Raw genomic sequence first — 22,009 nt, forward strand, 5'->3', positions numbered from 1 at the left:
AGTAGCCCTTGGACCAGTCCGGGCAGGACAGGATGTTAAAAATGTGCTCTATACTGCAGCCAGAGAGAATGGCCCTACCTGGAGCCTCTGGCAGAAAGCACCTGGGGACACCCAAGGCCAACCCCTGGGGTTTTGCAGTCGGGGATACAGAGGATCCAAGGCTCGCTATACTCCAACTGAAAAAGAGATATTGGCAGCATATGAAGGAGTTCGAGCTGCCTCAGAAGTGGTTGGTACTGAAACACAGCTCCTCTTAGCACCCCAACTGCCGGTTCTGGGCTGCATGTTCAAAGGGACGGTCTCCTCTACACATCACGTGACTGATGCCACGTGGAGTAAGTGGATTGCACTGATCACACAACGGGCTCATGTAGGAAACCCTGATCACCCAGGAATTTTAGAAGTGATCACGGACTGGCCAGAAGGCAAAGATTTTGGAATGTCCCCAGAGGAGGAGGTGACATGTGCTGAAGAGGCCCCGCTGCATAATAAACTGCCAGAAAATGAGAGGCAATATGCCCTGTTCACTGATGGGTCCTGTCACATTGTGGGAAAATATCAGAGGTGGAAAGCTGCTGTATGGAGTCCTACACGACAAGTCACAGAAACTGCTGAAGGAGAAGGTGAATCGAGTCAGTTTGCAGAGGTGAAAGCCATCCAGCTAGCGTTAGACATTGCTGAAAGAGAAAAGTGGCCAGTGCTCTATCTCTATACTGACACATGGATGGTGGCAAATGCCCTGTGGGGGTGGTTACAGCAATGGAAGCAGAGCAACTGGCAGCGCAGAGGTAAACCCATCTGGGCTGCCGCACTGTGACAAGATATTGCATCCCGGCTAGAGAATCTGGTTGTAAAAGTACGTCATGCAGATGCTCACGTACCCAAGAGTCAGGCCACTGAAGAACATCAAAACAACCAACAGGTGGATCAGGCTGCCAAGATTGAAGTGGCTCAGGTGGACCTGGACTGGCAACATAAGGGTGAGCTATTTATGGCTCAGCGGGCCCATGATACTTCAGGCCATCAGGGAAGAGATGCAACATATAGATGGGCTCGTGATCGAGGGGTGGACTTGACCATGGACACTATCGCACAGGTCATCCATGAAGTTGAAACATGTGCCGCAATTAAGCAAGCCAAGCGGTTAAAGCCCCTGTGGTATGGAGGGCGATGGCTGAAATATAAATATGGGGAAGCCTGGCAGATTGACTATATCACACTCCCACAAACTCGCCAAGGCAAGCGCTATGTGCTCATGATGGTAGAAGCAACCACCAGATGGCTGGAAACATATTCTGTGCCCCATGCCACTGCCTGGAACACCATCCTGGGCCTTGAAAAGCAGGTCTTGTGGCGACATGGCACCCCAGAAAGAACTGAGTCAAGACAACGGGACTCATTTCCGAAACAACCTCATAGACACCTGGGCCAAAGAGCATGGCATTGAGTGGGTGTATCATATCCCCTATCATGCACCAGCCTCTGGGAAAACTGAATGATACAATGGACTGTTAAAGACTACATTGAGAGCAATGGGGGGTGGAACCTTCAAACACTGGGATACACATTTAGCAAAAGCCACCTGGTTAGTCAACACCAGAGGATCTGCCAATCAGGGTGGCCCTGCCCAGTCAGAACTTTTATGTACTGTAGAAAGGGATAAAGTCCCTGTAGCGCACATAAAAAATACGTTAGGGAAGACAGTCTGGGTTACTCCTGCCTCAGGCACAGGCACACCCATTCGTGGGATTGCTTTTGCTCAAGGGCCTGGGTGCACTTGGTGGGTGATGCGAAAAGATGGGGAATTCCGATGTGTGCCTCAAGGGGATTTGATTTTAGGTGAGAATAGCCAGAATTAAACTGTATGATATTAGTTGCTATATAACCCCGCTACTGTATATGATCATCACTATAATTGTTACATGCTATATCCATAGTACTACAGTAAGAATCACTTAGATGAAGCAAGAATGAACAGTGATAAAACTGAAGCGCAGTACTGATGGAACCAGAACTGACTCCAACATGCAACAATCCAACGGTGCACACCATCCTCCTGCTGCGTCCAATGTCACCTTCTCATCACACCGCACTGAAGCCCAATCCTGCTCTGCCGACAGAGAGGACCTTGCACCATCCCTCCTGCCCAGAAAGACTGGTATGTCAGATGGAGCCCAGAGTCGGGAAGTAAACTTTGACTTTAACTTTCCAGACGTCTGCTGGAAATACAACACAGCAGAGAGTAAACAATCTAGGACGTTCCTGGAGTGTTTGGAAGATAACTTCCTGATGCAGCTGGTACGTGAGCCAACCAGGCGAGGAGCCTTGCTAGATCTACTGTTTACAAACAGGGAAGGACTGGTGGGAGGTGTGATGGTCGGAGGCCGTCTTGGGCTTAGCAACCATAAAATAATAGAAATCTCAATTCTTGGTGAGGCAAGGAAGGGGGTTAGCAAAACCACCACTATGGACTTCCAGAGGGCAAACTTTGGCCTCTTCAAGGCACTAGTTGAGAGTCCCTCGGGAGACGGTCCTGAAGGGCAAAGGGGTCCAGGAAGGATGGACATTCTTTAAGAAGGAAATCTTAATGGCTCAGGACCAGGCTATTCCCATGTGCCGCAAGTCGAACCACCGAGGAAAACGACCGGCCTGGCTGAATGGGGAGCTTTTGCTAGGAGTCAAGAAAAAAAGGGGAGTTTATCATCTCTGGAAGAAAGGGCAGGCAACTTGGGAGGAGTACAGGGATCCTGTTAGGTCATGCGGAGAGGAAATTAGAAAGGCAAAAGCTCAGCTAGAACTCAATCTGGCCACTATTGTAAGGGACAACAAAAAATGTTTTTACAAATACGTTTACCGTAAAAAGAATCCCAAGGAGAATATCTATCCTTTAATGGATACAGAAGGGAATGTTGCCACCAGAGATGAGGAAAAGACTGAGGTACTTAATGCCTTCTTTGCCTCAGTCGTTAATAGGGAGACCAGTTATCCTCAGGCTACTCAGCCCCCTGAGCTGGAGGGCAAGGATGAAAAGCAGAATATACCCCCTTAATCCAAGAGAAAATAGTTAGTGACGTACTACGCCATCTGGACACTCACAAGTCTATGGGACCAGATGGGATCCATCCAAGAGTACTGAGGGAACTAGCAGAGTTGCTTGCCAAGCCACTCTCCATCATCTACCAGCAATCCTGGTCAACAGGGGAGGTCCCAAAGGACTGGAGGCTTGCCAATGTGACACCCATTTACAAGAAGGGTCGGAGGGAGGATCCAGGGAACTACAGGCCTGTCAGCCTGACCTCAGTACCAGGGAAGATTATGGAACAGCCTGTCTTGAGAGCACTCACGTGGCAAGTCCAGGACAAGCAGGGGATCAAGTCCAGCCAGCATGGGTTTATAAAAAGCAGGTCCTGCTTGACCAACCTGATCTTCTATGACCAGGTGACATGCCTAGTGGATGAGGGAAAGGCTGTGGATGTTGTCTATATGGACTTCAGTAAGGCCTTTGACTTTGTCTCTCATGGCATACTCCTTGAGAAGCTGGCAGCTCATAGCTTAGACAAGTGTACTCTTCACTGGATGAAAAACCGGCTGGATGGACAAGCCCAGAGGGTTGTGGTGAATGGGGTTAAATCCAGTTGGCGGCCAGTCACAAGTGGTGTTCCCCAGGGCTTGGTGTTGGGCCCGGTTCTGTTTAATATCTTTAACAATGATTTGGATGAGGGGATTGAGTGTACCCTCAGCAAGTTTGCAGACGACACCAAGTTGGGAGGCAGGGTTGATCTGCTTGAGGGGAGGATGGCTCTACAAAGAGATCTGGACAGGCTGGATCAATGGGCCAAGGCCAATTATATGAAGTTCAACAAGGCCAAGTGCCGGGTCCTACACTTTGGTCACAAGAACCCCATGCAGTGCTACAGGCTTGGGGAAGAGTGGCTGGAAAGCTGCCCGGCAGAAAAAGACCTGGGGGTGCTGGCTGACAGCCAGCTGAATGAGCCAGCAGTGTGCCCAGGTGGCCAAGAAGGCCAACGGCATCCTGGCCTGTATCAGAAATAGTGTGGCCAGCAGGAGCAGGGAGGTGATCGTTCCCCTGTATTCAGCACTGGTGAGGCTGCACCTCGAGTACTGTGTTCAGTTTTGGGCCCCTCACTACAGGAAAGACATTGACATGCTGGAACGTGTCCAGAGAAGTGATTGTCCAAGTTGGTGAGGGGCCTGGAGCATAAGTTTTATGAGGAGCGGCTGAGGGAACTGAGGCTGTTTAGTCTGGAGAAAAGGAAGCTGAGGGGACACCTTATCGCTCTCTACAACTATCTGAAGGGGGGTTGTAGTGAGGTGGGTGCTGGTCTCTTCTGTCAGGTGGCTGGTGATAGAAAAAGAGGAAATGGCCTCAAGTTGCGGCAGGGTAGATTTAGGTTAGATATTAGGAAAAATTTCTTTACTGAGAGGGTTGTCAGGCATTGGAACAGGCTGGCCAGGGAAGTGGTTGAATCACCATCCCTGGAGGTATTCAAGAAGCACGTAGACAAGGTACTCCAGAACATGGTTTAGTGGGCATGGATGATGGTTGGACTCGATGATCTTGAAGGTCTTTTCCAACCTAAATGATTCTATGATTCTAAATTAACTCAACAAACATTTTATGAACACGACCCATAAACTAAAGGAATGATATCTCTGTGTGTATACATATATATGTATCACTGTTTATATGTCTCAAAGGGATGGAAAAGGTGATGATGATTGACTGGGATGTAACTGAAGGTATGGGAACTGAGCATGACATCAATGGTATAGAATAAGGGGTGGATACAGTCCTGGTTTCAGCTGGGATAGAGTTGATTGTCTTCCTAGTAGCTGGTGCAGTGCTACGTTTTGAGTTCAGTATGCAAAGAATGTTGATAACACTGATGTTCTCAGTTGTTGCTAAGTAATGTTTAGTCTAAAGTCAAGGATTTTTCAGCTTCTCAAGCCCAGCCAGCAAGAAAGCTGGAGGGGCACAAGAAGTTGGCACAGGACACAGCCAGGGCAGCTCACACAAACTGGCCAAAACAATATTCCATACCATGTGAAGTCACACCTAGTATATAAACTGAGGGGAGTGGGGGCTGGGGAGTCGCTGCTCAGGGAATAACTGGGCATCAATTGGTGGATGGTGAGCAATTGCACTGTGCATCATTTGTATATTCTAATTCTTTTATTATTACTGCTGTCATTTTATTAGTGTTATCATTATCATTATTAGTTTCTTGCTTTCTGTTCTATTAAACTGTTCTTATCTCAACCCACAAGTTTTACTACTTCTCCCAATTTTCTCCCCCATCCCACTGGGTGCGGGGGAGCGAGTGAGAGGCTGCGTGGTGCTTAGTTGCTGGCTGGGGTTAAACCACGACACAGAAAAAGCCTTAAACCTAACTCATAGCCTCTAGCTACTCTGTAGAAGAAGTTGTGTTGCTGATTTCAAAGGAGGGGAAAAAAAAAAAACCCTTTAGTATAAGGTGCCTCTGCAAAAGAATGGAAGCTAGAATTGCAGATAACAGACACAAGACTGAGTGAAGAGGAAAGGCAACAACAAAAGCTGTTCGTAGGTTCTCTACCCAAATGTGCAGCTCAAGCCATTCATAAAAATCATACCGTGAGACTGACCATTATAAGACCAGTACCACATAAGTGCAGTGACCCTCCAATGCCCCCTTAGCCCTCCCTCATCTGCATTTTTTCTCACTGCAGCAATGCAAGCACAAAAGAATAACATCAGGGCAGCATATTAATCCAATTGCTCATTCTCAACAAGACCAAATTATTAATTCTAAATACAAATACCAGGTCTAAAGAGGCAGCCAGTGCTGTGAGTTGGATCAGGAATGCTCTGTTCAGCAGCAATACTCTTAAGCAACTCTGTAAAGCCACAGCTTCATCAAGACTGTGACACAGAATCCAAGCAAAGATGCAACATACAGTGTGTGTAATTACTTTTAAATACTTATTCTTCCATCAGAAGATATAATATGCTTCCACACTATCTCTAATTGCAGAAAGCATAACTGTTTTAAGAAAAACCAACACAGCCTTACCTTCATTACCTCTACAAACTCTATTAGTGACAGGTCCACTACTCAGAGATGGAAGCAGCAGAACAGCCTAGCAGTGCTTGCTCTGTTCCTCTGCTAGATCCAGACACATTCTCTTACTATAAAAGGACATACTTCTCATGCAACAAACTACTCTTTATGAAGAATTATCTTTCCACATGAGCTTCTATACAGACTAGTGCAACTGTTGCCTACCAATATCCATAACAGTCTTTACATACTAATACTTCATACACTGGTCATGAAAAAGTAAGGAATAACTATCCTGCATTAAGTATGCAGTTATGTCCCCTATGAGTATTAGCATGTTGCCTCTATAACACTTGTTTCTAAAAATCACTATTTGAACTAAATACCTGAAAAACTTCATTTGAACTAAGTCAAATAGAGGCAAATCAATTATTCTTAGGATATTAAGGAGCATTTCTGAAAACACATACTAATCATTCTATCTTTTCTACAGTGAAAAATTCTTTTACCAGGATCACATAAAATGTTCTTACATTGAGAAAACCAGCCATCCACTACCCATTACACTAGTTTAATGGTATTTCTAATTTGAATTATGGGACTTTAGCAAGTGATAGATGACTATGCTCTAGGTAGCACAACACATAGGTTACAGGTTACAGTAGCATCAGTGGCAAAGGAAGACAGAAGCATGAAGGAAAAATCCTTTCTAGACAGCAAAAAAACCCAACATTAGAATAAAGTCTTCAGGAAGAGCTGGCCTCTCAGAGCTACAAACCTTACTTGTCAGCCTGGACAAACCTAAAACAATACTTCCCTTTATATGGGGGTAGAAAAAATCTAGAGTGACTATTTCAAAACTAAGCAAGTTCTTAAAGGCTTGCTTTGAATTTTGGGGTTAGCACCTCTGCTTCACTGCACATTAACTCAGCCAGCAGCAGTAGGACCAAGGAAAAAATTACAGAAGACAACAGCTTTGAAAATCCAAATACTAAAATTTATCCAAGTTACAAACACAACTCGTGTGGGCATGCAAGCAAGCTATCTAACATTTGCAGTATTAATTCAGACAGGGAGAACAATCACAGTGGCAGCATTTAGCAAAGCTAAGAAGGTACTGCATTGCCACGAATCAGCAACAAGGAAATCTGAAAGGTTCACCACCCTACTAAAAAGTCTCACCTGCATGACCTCCAAATGCTCCTCTTCCTCTAGAGCCAAGAAGAATGCCAGACTGAGGTCTGTCTCTTTGCTCAGCCTTAATACCTGTAAGAAAGACACAGTGTAGTGGCTATGGCATCTAAAATTAGTATACTGGAATACCATGCTTAAAGCTAATACTATTTACTCCAAAAACTCTACAGTGCAACAGCCCCAACAGATTCTTTATAACGCCAACCTATGCTGTGCTATTCCCAGTGATACTATTTTTCAAAGATGCTATCCATGTTCCATAACATGGCTGAAGAATAGAAACTATCTCATAGCTTTCACCTTTATACTTACAGTTCTTAGGGAGCAAGCAAACTAGAAAGAATAACCAAATGTATGCTGTTCCCACACAAACCAGTCAACATTAAAAAAAAATCCCTTACTCTCACTTCGTCCAAAGCCACAAGGAAATCCTCCAAAACCTCTATTTTGTGTACCAGAATCTTCTACAACATTCCTTTCTTGGAAACCTGCAGTACAGCATAGCACAAAACTTAGTTTGCCCAATTTTGCATGTGTAAATCAAGTGCCTTTTATTGGCAATTATTCTTCACAGTCCTTATTTCATGTATTCAGATAAAAAGTACAATAAAACTAAGTGATTCGCCTCAATGTATGAAAAAAATGAAGAGAAGAAATATTTTTTGCCAAGAAGTATGACAAGTGCTCTCCTGTACTATTGCTTCTTGCAAGAAGTAAATAAAACATTAAATCTGGAAGTATTTGACTTTACATGCATGTATGCTATATAAGCTACTAACTTTCAACTCTTTGGTTATGATGCAGATCAGTTCAGTCCTCTGGTTCAGTCACAGGACAACTGACAGCATTTGCACCTTCTCAGTTTTCATAACCAGTACTGTAGAGTGAGGTAGTATTGCAATTGCTGCCTCCTATAGAGCGAGGATTTGAAAACCTGCCTTTCAGATCTATCAATTTCTAATTTTTTATTACTCAGAATTGCTTATTCAGTTGCTTGGGACAGGCAGTGCCAAGTATTTAGACTATTTTTATTTCTAACCCCTTTCCCTAGTCACCCTCCTGATGGGGAGGGAGAGGAAGTAAACAGCCACACACATAAACAAGTTACTTCTCATTTTAGATCGGACATTTCTAGGTGTTGTCTAAGATCCAAGCAGTCAACTTGTACTGTCATTTACTCCTTAGTCTTTATTCTTCAACTGAACACCTGTTCTATCATCTTGTAATGACAAAGAGCATCTTCTGCTAAATGAGAAGTTCTCCCACCACAGCATCTGTAGCTCCCTCTCCACCAATAGTTGGTGCATACCAACATATATGTCATTTGAGTTTTCCCAAATTTTAAAAAAAAAAGAAGTCACATCTTAAAGGCTCACATGCAAAAGACAGTCTAGATATAAAAGCCCATAAACTACAAACCTTAAATACAGCTTGTGAGTTACTTGGCAATTGCTGGAGAGTCTACAGCAGAACTGTTCATCACCGTTCCATAGCACCACCAAAGTATTGCTGTCTGCTTAGTCTAACAAGTCTAGCATTCCCCTACCTTAATGAGCATCAACCCAAGAGATGCAGAAATGGTGTAGAATTTTTTGAAAGAATAAACATAACTTCCAAGTGCCTCCACAGCTGTGATGCAGGTCAAAACTTTTGCTAAACATGCCCAAACCATGACCGGAGTTTCAGTCTTCCTTGTTTCATAACCAGTCTCACTTACAGCCATAGAACTATCTAGACAGCTGTTATGTGATAGTAGCTTCCACTGCCCTCTGTGCTTCCAACAGTACCTGGTGGAAGCATATACGGCAGTACTGCCAAACTTCCAATTACTAACCTCTTCAATGTGTACTGCATAGAAGAGTGGCACTCGCCACTATAAGCAGGAAGAGGACAGGGATTAAATATTGCTTTATGGATACTAAAGAAAGAAAGCTTTCAGGTCTTCCACAGAAGACCACTGGTATACTCCCTTCACGTGGCATATATGTGAATACTAATACTCAGCTGCCTTTTATACTACGTTATGACTCAACAAAATTATCAGAAAAATGCCTTTCTTCAGGGAGAACAGAATCAAAGCAAGAGGTAAACAAAACATTGATTTTAAATGTAGAGTCCTGCCTTCCAGCAAATACGGTGCGGTATTTTATGTTGTGCAGTCAAAACTAAGGGGCAATACTGAGTGCCTACATTATGCAGAATTAAGGATTGGTATTACCCTCCAAGTCACAAATACTCATTTGGCTCTGATACAACAAAACTGAGTACCTGAATAGAGAAAATTTAATGTACCAAATATGACTAGCCACTAGAATAACAGACACTCCAGAAAGTTACCTCTGTTTGCAAAGTTCCTTTTGCTACCAAATCTACTCACTGGTTGACGCTGTCTGTTCAGACATTCATCAGTATCTATAATTATAAAAGAAGAATCAATTTAATATTCAAAGCTATCTTTGACTTCAGGGTAGGCTTTTGGGTTTGGGTAGGTTTGCGGTTTTGTTGTTTCAGTTTGGGTTTTTTTTAACCTCAACCATAAAACTACAGAATCATTTAGGCTGAAAGGGACCTCAGGTCTGTAGCCTACCTCCCACTCAACAACAATAAAAAAACCACCACATGATGAAGGTGCCCTTTTTAAGACAATGAATTAAAATTACAAAGCTTAGCACAGGTGTAACTACTGTTCTGCGTAAGGAATAGCACTACACAGCAACAGTACTGCTACCAATATAGTAAAATCTGAGTTTTCAGAATCTACTCAGACACCAGTTGCAAGGTTCTCCATTCTAAATGTTTTGTCCAAAAGGAAGGCTTAATCACCCCCAAAACTACAAATTTTAACTATGCAATCCTACCTCTACTCCTAGAATACCCTGCAAAACGAGCCGGCATATCCTGACGTGTGTTAGATCTTTCAACAGCTCCTGGAAAACAACAAGGAAGTAAAACTTTTGACAGTGCCTCCCATAACATCTTCATACACAAAACAATGAAGTACAGCCTACATAACTGGACAGTGAGGATGACTGAAAATAGGCTGAACCACTGGGCTCCAAGGGTTGTGATCAGCAGCACAAACTCCAGCTGGAGGCCAATCACCAGCAGAGTACCCCACTGATTGATACTGGGGCCAACACAGTTTGTCATCTTCATTCATGACCCGGATGATGGGATAGAACGCACCCTCAGCAAGTTTGCAGACATACAAAACCGGGACATTAAACACAGGGCTGTGTTTCACTCAGAGAAAACTCAAAACATGCTAGAGACATGGGCAGGCAAGAACCTCAAAGTTCAACAAAGAGAAATGCAAAATCCTGCACCTGGGGAGGAGTAACTCCAGGCACTGGTACACACTGGGGCCAACCAGCTGGAGAGCATCCTCCCAGAGAAAAACCTGAGGGCTGTGGTGGATAGCAAATTGAACATAAGCCAGTAATATGCCCTTGCAGTAAAGGCCAACAGCCTTCTGGGCTACATTAGGAAGAATGTTACCAGTAGGTGGGGTCCTTCCCCACTGATGACACCCTATTTAGAGTGCTGTGTCCAGCTCTAGGCTGTCCAGTACAAAACAGACACTGACATACTGGAGCGAGTCCAGTGAAGGATTGCAAAGATAATGAAAAGACTGGTGCATCTGTCACAGAGGGAGTGGTTGAGAGCTGAAACTGCTGTGCCTGGAGACAAGAAGGCTCAAAGGATCTTCCCTCTTAGCAGAAGTGAGCGAAGATAACAGGGAGACAGATTCTTTTCACTGATATCCAACAAGAGGCAATGGGGACAAATTGAAATACAGGAAATTCCGTTTTAACATGAGGAAAATCTTTTTACTCTGAGGGTGGTTAAACACTAGACAAATTGCCCAGAGAGCTTTATCATCTCCATCCCCGCAGAAATTCAAAACTCAGCTGGACAAGATCCTGACCAACCTGCTATAGTTGACCCTACGCTACGCAAGGATTTGGACCAGCCAGTCTTCACAGTTGCCTTCCAACCTGAGTGATTCTATAAAAACCTAATTCCCTATTTTGCAATATTAAAGTCAAGACTGGGGTACATCAGTAACCATCATAAAAATACGACATCTGAAGTAAAACCGTGAAGACTACAAAATTCCCTGATGTGCAAGTATATGGCACATCACAGAAACTGATTGGTACTGTTTTTCTTCCAAGTTAAACCTGCTTAACGTAATTATATAGCTACCCCTGAAAAAAAATAAGCACTAGTATATTCCACCACAAGACAAACACATTAGTTAAAGAAGAGATCACCTGTATGCAAGAGCTTGTCATAAATGAAAAAAAGACGACGGAGATTTGGTACGTTACCAAGTCACTCAATTCAGAGACTTTGTACAACACCAAACGAAGTGTTAAACTGCTGCTTTCATAGTCCGAACAATGTTCCGAGTTCCTGCTCACCTGGAAGATTTAAGTGAGTAGTCTGTGGCAAAGCCAGCGTAAAAGATTGATATTCAAGTTTAATGTAACCTGGAACAAGCAGCAAATAAAAACATCCTACCAATTATGTGAATTGGTATTTTTATGTTTTACCACAACAGATTGGCTTTCATTGACCAAGTCTGTTTCCATTTAAAGGGGTGAGGACTCTCTTCCCTTTACTTGTCATCCTAACCCATTCTTCTTCCATCACTCCTCTTCCACTGAGATTTCCACACCTCAAGCACACTAAGTTAATTCAATATTAAAAAATTTTGGAAAGTGTTGTGGACACATATTTAGCTAATAGTCGCAAGAGCGTTCCAGACGCCTTTAGAAGGCCTTGAACAGAATAAACAAGAAGACAAAAAAAGAAAGATGCCAATTAGAAGAACACAGGTGCGCATTCCACGATAAAGGGAACTTGGCACGAAGAACCTCAATTCGGCAGTTTATCTTGACCAATTAGACGGAGACAAGTTTCGCATGTTTTAGTTTAACCAATTGTGTCCTATGTTTATGCACGTGTACAGAGTTAGTATAACCAATTATATTTTAGCTTATGGCGCGTGGACAGCTGACATTTAGCTTGACAAGGTATATAAGCACGCTATTTGGGCAATAAAGGGAGAACAACTTTAACCGTATCGGTGTCCTGTTGTTACTCGGCTCACGTCTCCAGATGGTTCCCTGCTACAGGAAAGCACATCACATGCCAACAAAATACTTGATCAGTAAAGCATCTGCTTTAGTAAGTTCCTTCACCATGCTGCCCTCTGTGTTTACTGCCTCTACTAATGAAAGAGGCTAGACAAAACCACAGATTTATAGACACTGAACAGGATAGAACCAATGATCATTCTTCAGTCAAGTCTGGTATGCTTAGCACTTACACCAAATCAACTGTAGACTGCACTGTTAACTTGCCAACCAACCTATTCAGACGGGAGAAGTATAGCAATTTTCACAATTACCATTTGCCTACTACGCAAACTATTCATGAGACTCATGTCTATATAGATTTGCAAGCTAACTGGTCTTGCACTAGCACTACCAAATGCTAGTGTTGAATTAATCGCTGTATCATTTACCATTCTAAATTTACTAATTTTCAAGAAACATTTGATAGTTTAAGAGGGCTAGAATGAATCCTTGTTTCCAATTCACTAGAATTAAAACCTAGTATTGCATCAACATATCCCTAAACAAGAGCTGGTAGATCCACTGATTTCCTCATCATATGCATTCACTTACCTTTTTCTACTGTACATGGGGATTTAAAATCCTGATTTTAATCCATTCGAGACATCCACCCCCAAATCTTGTATATACTAAATAAATGTCATTTTAGCAAGACCTTTATTTCTGGGTTTTGTTTGGGGTTTTTTGTAGTTGGTTGGTTTGGGGTTTTTTGTGGGTTTGGTTTTTAGGTACCAAAGAAGTATGAAACAGGAAAAGAATAAAGTTCCTTCAGAGTTGAAAATTCAGAACAGTCTGCCTGTACAGGAAGTTTTCCTTTCATGAAGAAGCAATACAAAGAACGAACTCACTTGTTTAAGTCAAAGTAAAGCTTTATAAAAAAATAACTGGCAAGTATGCAATATTACTTTTAGCTTATCCTCATTACAGTGATTTACACAAGAGTACTTCTATTAGGTATTGTTTCAAGGAAAAAAAATCAAAATTAAAGTTTAACCTGCATATACTAACTCTACTTATGCTATTTAGTGTCAAACATGCAAGCTATATCACTAACAATACAGTTATAAACTATACAGAGCCTAGAAGTACATTGGATACAAAAGAGCAGCTCACGAGAGCTTAATTTAAAAAACTCAGCTGAAGCACAATCTGTTCATAAATTAGAAGTTTTGCAAGGGAAAAAAGTAGTAAGGCCCATGCAGCCTTTTGGGGGGGGGGGGGGGGGGAAGGACACCTTTTTCTATCATGCTGTAGGGAAAGAATCCCTAATACTGATGCACCCTTTAAACAAGGTCAAGACAAGATGCACAATCTTATCAACTGAGAGCCTCAGCTCCAGACTTCCCAAACAGCTTCAGTTCTGTAAGTCCTTATTTAAAGAGCAAATAAAGTTTACTCATATCTAGCATAAGTAAGTAAATCTCAGTATTATTACCTATGCTTGATAACATTGGTAGAGTTCCCTATAAACTAAGAAGAACCAGAAAAATTATGTTAAGCCAAAAGAGTCGCTTTGAAGTTGCTCACACTGATCTGAAACAGCACAGTACACCTACCTGAGGAAAGGAATAAATGGTTAACAATGACAGTGAAAACAAGACCTTCAACAGGAAAAGCCCTCCCTGCCATGAGTTCAGTACAATAGGCACAAATCAGAGAATACTTAGTTATTTTTGCAATATGTAATGGAAAAGTTAGCAGGCAGAGCTGACAGCTAGTCAGAAAGAAAGATTTGGAACAAACAAAACATGAAGCTCCAAGACTCACTCCCATGTAACTCGCAATTCAAGTTCTCTTCACAAGCACTGGCTTTCCTATTTGTTCTGTGTCAAACCATTACTGAAGTTAGCAACCTGGAGACCTCATAAAACATTTCTGCTGTTCTAGGATGAATGCAAAGCCTGTCCTCTGAATTTTCTGCTTCCTGTAACTGTCCAAATTTAGAGAAATTCAAGTAACACAAGTGATATCTAGTTCCTGCCCTTCCTCATTTCCCAACATCTTGGGGACAAGGAATTGGAAAAATTAATTCTACCTTTCAGCTATACACTAAAACGCTGGGGAAAGATACATCAGCAATAAACCTACTGCCCTGTTCTACCTGCTCGTAAACACATGAGCAGTTCTAAACATATGGAGAACCTGCCCTATGAGGAAAGACTGACAAGAGTTATGTATTTTCTCCCTGGAGAAGAAAAGGCTCAGGGAGGACCTTATCACAGTATTCCAGTACTTGCAAGGGCAGCAACGAAGAGGACAGTGTCCCTCTCTTCACAAAGAGCCACATGGAAAAGACAGAGGGCAACAGGTCTAAGTTGCACTGGGAGAGATTTCATCTCAATAGATGAAAGAAATTTTTTTTACAGTGTGAACAATTATTCACTGGAACAACCTCCCCAGGGATGTGGTAGAGTCCCCATCACTGGAGATTTTAAAGACGGGAGTGGACAGGGTGCTAGATAATCTCATCTAGACTTCCTTTACCATGAAAGGTTAGACCAGATGATCTTTTGCAACCTGGGTGTTCTATGATTCTATGATATCAACATAATTTGTGCTAACCACAATTTGTTAAAATAAAGTTTAGGTTGTTCTTCCATCAACTAAATCATATAAGCTCAAAATTTTTACCTCAGACTGAACATCACTAAAGTTAAAATAGCCTCAAGCAGTTCTTCAAGCACTCCTAATTTCAGAGACTACAGTGAGAACACCCTGATTGCCTTATCCCACAGACTGTCAGTTCTAAGCAAAACCTATTTCCTGATCTGACTATTGTAGAGTCAAGCAAAGGCAAGTCTGGGGCAAAGCACCTTCAGCAGCAACCCTGGCTTGGCATACTTAAAACTTCTATCTTCTATATCTAAACTTCTTCTAACTTCTCTATCTAAAACATCTGTGCAAGTTTATAAAGGCATCATCTTCATTAAACCAAAAGTGCTTTACAGAAACTTGATACCAAACATCAATATTTTGTCTTGTGGGTTTTGTTGGGTTTTTTTTTAATGGATCTAAGTTTCTGTTCAACAACTTTATCTGACCTTTTCTTATTTGCAACACAACTGTCAGACAGATCCTAGCTAGAACTGTTCAACATTACATGTAACACTTACTTATTTCCAATACTGTTCATGTTTAGCACAGCCTGTTTTAGAAATGCTTGTGAGGTAACACCTGTTGACTCTCATTAGAAGTTATATGCTGTATTCAACACAACTGCAGTAAATAAAGAAGGGTTGAGGGTCAAAAGGAAGTCTACTTGTTATGTTACCTGTATAATTTGATGTTGCTTACTCCATGAGGGACACATGAAAATATCACAATGATAATATCATGGTTTTCTTTAATCTCCCAAATTGTTCAAGGGATCAACTCCCCCAAATGCCAGTAAAATCAAAAGTGCCTTTCACATACCAAATGAGCCTATGCTTGGAATGAAGTCAGACGAGACGCCATTTGGTCTTTCAGAGAAGCTAGCCTACAAAAAGATAAGAGGCACATCATGTTAACACCACGCCAAGCAAAGTACATAAATACAAATGCAGTTGCTAAGCCTTGTACTTGAAAGAAGTTGCCTTCTACACCTTCTGAAATGCAGTCTCTCAAACTCTTCTGCTCACTTCAGATTCTTACACTTCATTATACTAAATGGCATACCGTTTTCATCTAAATGTCACCAAAACCACATTATACACAGCTGACGTGGAGTTAAGTAAGTTTATCTTGCCTTCTGTCACTGATTCATGGAGGCATCAGCTTTGTCTCCTTGCGAACAAACATTTTAACCTTGAGTATAAGAAACATGTATTGTTCAAAACAATACTGTAATCTTTTGAAGTATTTTTCTTTTCCAATCTTTCAGACTGTTTGTATTGCAAATAACAACCTGTTTTCATCAGTTTCATAACTGCATTTCTGTGTTTTACTAGAGGGTGCTTACAGATTATCTTAAAAGGAAATAACTGAAATATGTCGGTCCCTGTTCATTTATTCAAAGATTCCCATACTCCATTTAAACCAATTCAGAACAGCAACCAATTTTCACATTTTACTCTTATGGTCAGTTTTATTTCCAGCAGAGGCCATGTTAACCTTCTCCTGTTTAATGTAAGCCAGACATGTACTAGTAAGCCAAAACACCAGCTGAGGTACATCACATAACTACCAAAGCTTTTACTTCAGGACTGTGCTTTTTAGATATCACTACAGCTTTCACACTTCTCAATATGACTAGCAATGACTACAGGAAATTAAATGCAAACTGGTAAAATTACTATTCTGAAAGTGTTTGCCATAATTTCTTCTTCTGGCAACCTTACTTTGAGCCTCATACATCCATCTGGATAAGCCGCTCACATCTCCTCTTCCTCAAGGCTGAATTTAAACACACATTAAGACTAATGCCAACAATCAAAGATTCATTACAGATTCTCCTCAAATTTACTGCAGTTTCTTCTGATAGCAGTACTCATTCAACAACATCAGAAGCAGCAAAACATTATTCTTTAGCTGTCTCTCATTATACTCCTGTATCTTACCCTTCATTTCACACCAAAGTATTTTGCTGCTATGTAAAAAATAGCAAAATTGAATATGAACAATTTCAACACAAGACTTAGCTCAGAACTAGGCCTGACAGTAGGTACCTGACATCACCCTAGTTCTACTATGAACTCCAAAACTGTATTTTAAGAATTGTTCTCGCCTGCTGCCAAACTCTTGAGATCATTAGGCTGCACAGTTTAACAACTTAAATGTACTACAGACTGACCTAATTGTAGCTTTTCTACTGCCAGGAATTTAACTCAAGAGTAACTTCTATGAGCACACTCTTCCAGTTTCAGTTTAAGTGAGCTGGCTTTGCAAATGCTGTAGTAGCCCAGCTCACCGGGGGGGGGGGGGGGGGCAGTGCAGGGCAAAAGCAGAGCAAAGGCAATTTATAGAAGCAACTCAAACAGAAGATCTGAGAGGAAGCAACAGCTCCACCTGTTTCTGGGTATATGATAGCTTCCTGAGAGCTTAGGAAGAAGACTGAGAACTATCCAAATCCAGAAACACAGCTACTACATAATCCCAGTCAAGATCCATGAGTGTCTTTGCTTTTCTTCCCTAAAAAGCTGGGTATTAAAAACACTTTGAAAATACACAGCAAAAGGACTGAATCCCTTTACAGAATACAGTGACCATGTTAACTTACTTTTAGAAGACAACTATTCTGATGAGACCAACTCACACATACAGAGCTACAGATGAAATTAAGTCAGTCGGCTTGGTTTCTATATACATTTAAGCCTGCTTGAAAAGTCAGATTCCCGTTTTCTAAGATTGCAGTTTTCCAAGCAAATGAGTCCATGTAACAACTCACTGCCACCAGAAAGAGATGAGGTTCTGTTTATTTTCTCTTTACCAGCCTCAGTGGTTAAGGCCATCTAAGCCATCTCTCCATCACTGAAGGGTAGTCTTCAGGTTAGAAAATTTAAAGAGCTCACAAAGGCATACAACAAGCACCGGTACCTGAACAAAACAGCAGCAAGCAAACTGCTGGTGGGGAGGAAACCTTCTCTCATCAGTAACAGTAAACTCCTATAGCAGCCTAGCATATTTGCAAAAATATACTGTAAGTGATATTCAAAGTCCTATCCACAATCCTCAAACGGGTGCACTCCCACCCTTCCTATGGTAGCTATGCTTTTAAGACCATAAAGTTTGGAAACAACATTAAGTGCAATATTGACTGAACAATAGAGATCAGCTGAGAGTCACCCATGTTCTATTTGTTGCTGTGGTAAAAAAAAAAAAACAAACCACGAAACAAAACACCAGCAATTCAGTGACTTCCAGCAGAAAGAGACAGCAAATAAAATAGCTAAAAGGACATTAACAGTGCACAGAGAAAAGTTACGGTTCACATCTAACCCACAACCAAGAGCTACCACCAAAAGACACAATTCTGCTAGTCCCCAATAACACAGTTCCACCACTGCTCTTTCACTATTCAAGTCAGTAATACGCACTGTCAAACCAATCTGATTTGTGCAAGAAATTGCAGCCTACTGACACCCAAAACCCAGCAATCTGTTCTCAATTTATCTTACAACTTCAGAAAAACTAGAGCTGACAAACATCAGGGAGCAGGAATGCATTAGAAGGGAAAGAGGGCAGGCAACATGAACCACCCATTTCACTAGTTACAAAACGTTACTTGAATACCCCTTACCACAACTGATCTGCAATTTTAAGTTTCTACCCTTCATAAGCTTTTACTACTTGCCTTCCAGCCTCTGCTGGTCCACTAGCCTATCCACACAGGTACTCAATTCCTAGCCCATGTATCATATTTAATGAGTTACTAGTATATACCGCTTTTATGCCACACACTTTTCCAAAAAGTACACATCCTCTCACAACCCAATGTAAGGAGACAGCATTAAGCAGCTGGACGAGTAATACTAATTGGTTACACGGACCATGCCCCAAGAGCCTCCAGGGAGACAAAGTACATCAACATTTTGAGAGACTGAAATTGCTACTATTTGTTAAGAAAACACTGTCCTTTCAACATGTAAGTGAAGGGCAAGCTTCTCCAGGTGCCTCGGGAGTCATGGCAACAGGGAACCACAGCCACCTAGGCGGCGTGTCCAGGGGTGGGAGGAAGGAAAGGGAAGAGAAGCAAACATGCTACAGCCCAACAGTTGCCGCCCCATACCTGCTCAAGGGATGGGAGGATTAGTGAGGCCTCGTCCCCCATCCCTGCATTCCAGTCCTCTTGGTTCATGCTGTGCCCTGCCGAATCTGCTCGCGGGAAACAAAACACATTAGCAGCGACCCCCCTGCCCACCCCCAGCAGGTCCTGCAGTGCCCACGCAGGGGACACTATTGAGCCTTCCTGTCCCAGCACTTTCACTCCAACTCCGTCGAGGGGGGTGGGTGTCCTCCCGAGGGGTGAAGCCTTCCGCTTCCACGAGAGAGGCGCTCCTACCTCTTTTCCCCGGGCACCGAAGCTCTGCAGAAAAAGAAAATGGCGCCGCTCACCGCGGCCCTTCACAACGCCGCCACCACCACGTGCAGTCGCTGGCCCACCACGTGCCTCACCCGCCAGCCAATAGCAGCGCGGCTCGCCACCGGCGCGCGCGTGCTGGTACTTGTAGCTGGGGCCGAGGTCCCGCGCCCCCGAGGCGTTGAGCCGTTAGGGGTGGGGAAGGGCGGGCTGTTGCGCGGCTGAGCGGAGCGTGTGGGGGGAGGGCCGGGGCCTTTAGCCGGCTGTGGTGACTTGCTCTGTGGCGGAGAGGGGGAGAAGAGAAAGGGCGGGACGTGGTGCACGGTGTATCTCGCCGTAGCACCTACCGCTGTGTGGAGCAGCGGTGGCGTCGGGGTAGTGACGGTGCATGTGGAAGGAAAAGGGAGCTCAGGGAAGTGCAGGCTCACCGTAGGAGGGAGCTTCTGTGCTGTGGTGATGAAACTCCTCGGCTCTCTGAGCATCTGTATTTTCCTTGATTTCCTCATGTATGACTGTTAAAGTGTGATTTATTTTACAAACGCCTAATAAAAGTGAAATCCACTGTTTGGCAGAACTGCAAGGAAGATATTAACCATTTTACTGCAAGCAAAATTTTCAAGCATTAGCGTAACAGCTAACGAAACATACCTCTTTGCTACAATTAAAAATGTTTAATTAGGTTAAACAGGCTATATATTTATTTAAAAAAAAAAAAAACAAGCAACAAACCAAACCAAACTTAAGAACAATGTCCCTTCCCACAGTTTGTTGTTGTACCAGACTTGGTAGAGAAAAGAAAGAGGGCTAAATTCCTGGCTCAGGAGTTTTGTTTATGTTGAAGTGCAGGAGAACATAGACAGGACTTGCATCAGTTCAAGACATCTATTAAAAATTGCAGCAAGTACTCTGACACTTCTGCTTGTGTTTCTGAGCTGCTGGTGCAGTGTATGTCTTTTCTGTACCTCTTTTCATCCTGTGAAATAATACAGCAACGCTTATTCCGAAAATCTTAAAGGAAGTATACATCGTTCCATAAATGTGACAAATACTCATTAACGTGCTCCACCATGTTCAACAGATCTTCCTCGTCAGAAAAACTATTTGAAAAACTGAGTGCCTGTTTGAGAACTTTAATGTCTTCTGTTGCAGAAAAGAAACACCAGATCTGTCATTTTGTAGTGAACATCTGAATGTCTAGTAGTGGCTTTGGGCAACAGCGAGCCAAATTCCTGCAGCAGATGGAGGTTGTCAGAGAGTGGTCTCTGAACTAATGCTCTGGTTATTTTCACCTTACGCATTGTCACTTAAGCCCTACGCTTTATAGCTGCTCATTTTTCAGGAACATCAGGACAGGACACAGGTTGTGCTCAACTTAGACTGCAGAACAGCCGAGAAACATAAGAACCAGCTTCTTTGTCTCACAGGGAGCTTAAAAGTGTGCCACGAGATGATATATATGAGGCTGTGCTTAGTGCAGGTAGCAAAGATAGCTGCTTGGAGTTATTATTAGCTTTCAGCAAGTAATCAGTAAGATACACAATGTCCAAGGATGAAGAAGACGCAGTGGGACCATCTCTGCAGGAAGTGTATAAAGCTATTTATGAGTTCCTGAAGCAGCATCTGGAACTAGCAGGGAGGCTCGCGAGCTAGATTTTACCCACTGTGCTAACTCCATGACACATCATTTTACTTTTTGCCTAAACAAGAAAACAGAGTAGGCTGCTTCATGAGCCAAAACAGCTTCTGTTTTCATTGCACTGAAGCTCCATTTTGGATGTCCATAAAGAAGAAGAGCAGTATGTCTGTGCTCCTGAGAAATTCATGGTTAATGGCCGATGTGCCACTCTGGTACATCTAAGCCAAACTAAGACCTTCCAAATTGTTCATCATCCTTTCCATCACCAGGTTCCCATTCCCTCAGCTTTGCCAGCATAACTTCATGTTCAGCAGTCCCTAACTCACTCAAGGAGATAGTTTAGTTTAATACTTTTAATGGTAGACATAGGGAGCAACTATGAATGCTGTTATGGTGGCAGATCTGTAATCACTGGTGGGTGATCTCTTAGTTCATTTTAGATACAATCAGACATCACAGCCTCTAACTAGTAGATGGACTTGGAGAGTTCTTATTTTCTTCCTGTATTCCTTCGATTCTGCTTATTGTAGGACACTATCTACTGCCTGCAAACTACTTCCCACTACTTCAGGAGAAGCCAAAGAATTAAATTTCATCAATGCCAAGAAGTTACCTCATAAATGCAACTAATTTGTTCCACTTAGAAGATTCTTCAGGGAGCTACAACTTTTTTTTCCTAAGGCTGCTAACAATTCATTGTAAGCCATGGTGGCAGAGCACAAGTTGCACGAGATGTTTGCTGACTACCCTTGAGGTCATTTTGTCCAACCAGCCCCACTCAAGCAAAGTCACCTACAGCTAAAAGAGAACAAAGTAGTATCCAACATACATAAATGATATCTTATACAGTACATTCAAGTGTAACATGGAGCTGCAGATCACCAGAAAGACATATAAAAGTACATTACAAAAACTTACCAAATAACCCCAAGTGTGAATATGACCCCCTAGAGTGAGGAGGAAGAAACCAGCAACA

This window comes from Harpia harpyja, chromosome Z (assembly GCF_026419915.1).
Source record: "Harpia harpyja isolate bHarHar1 chromosome Z, bHarHar1 primary haplotype, whole genome shotgun sequence".
NCBI classification, from domain to species: domain Eukaryota; kingdom Metazoa; phylum Chordata; class Aves; order Accipitriformes; family Accipitridae; genus Harpia; species Harpia harpyja.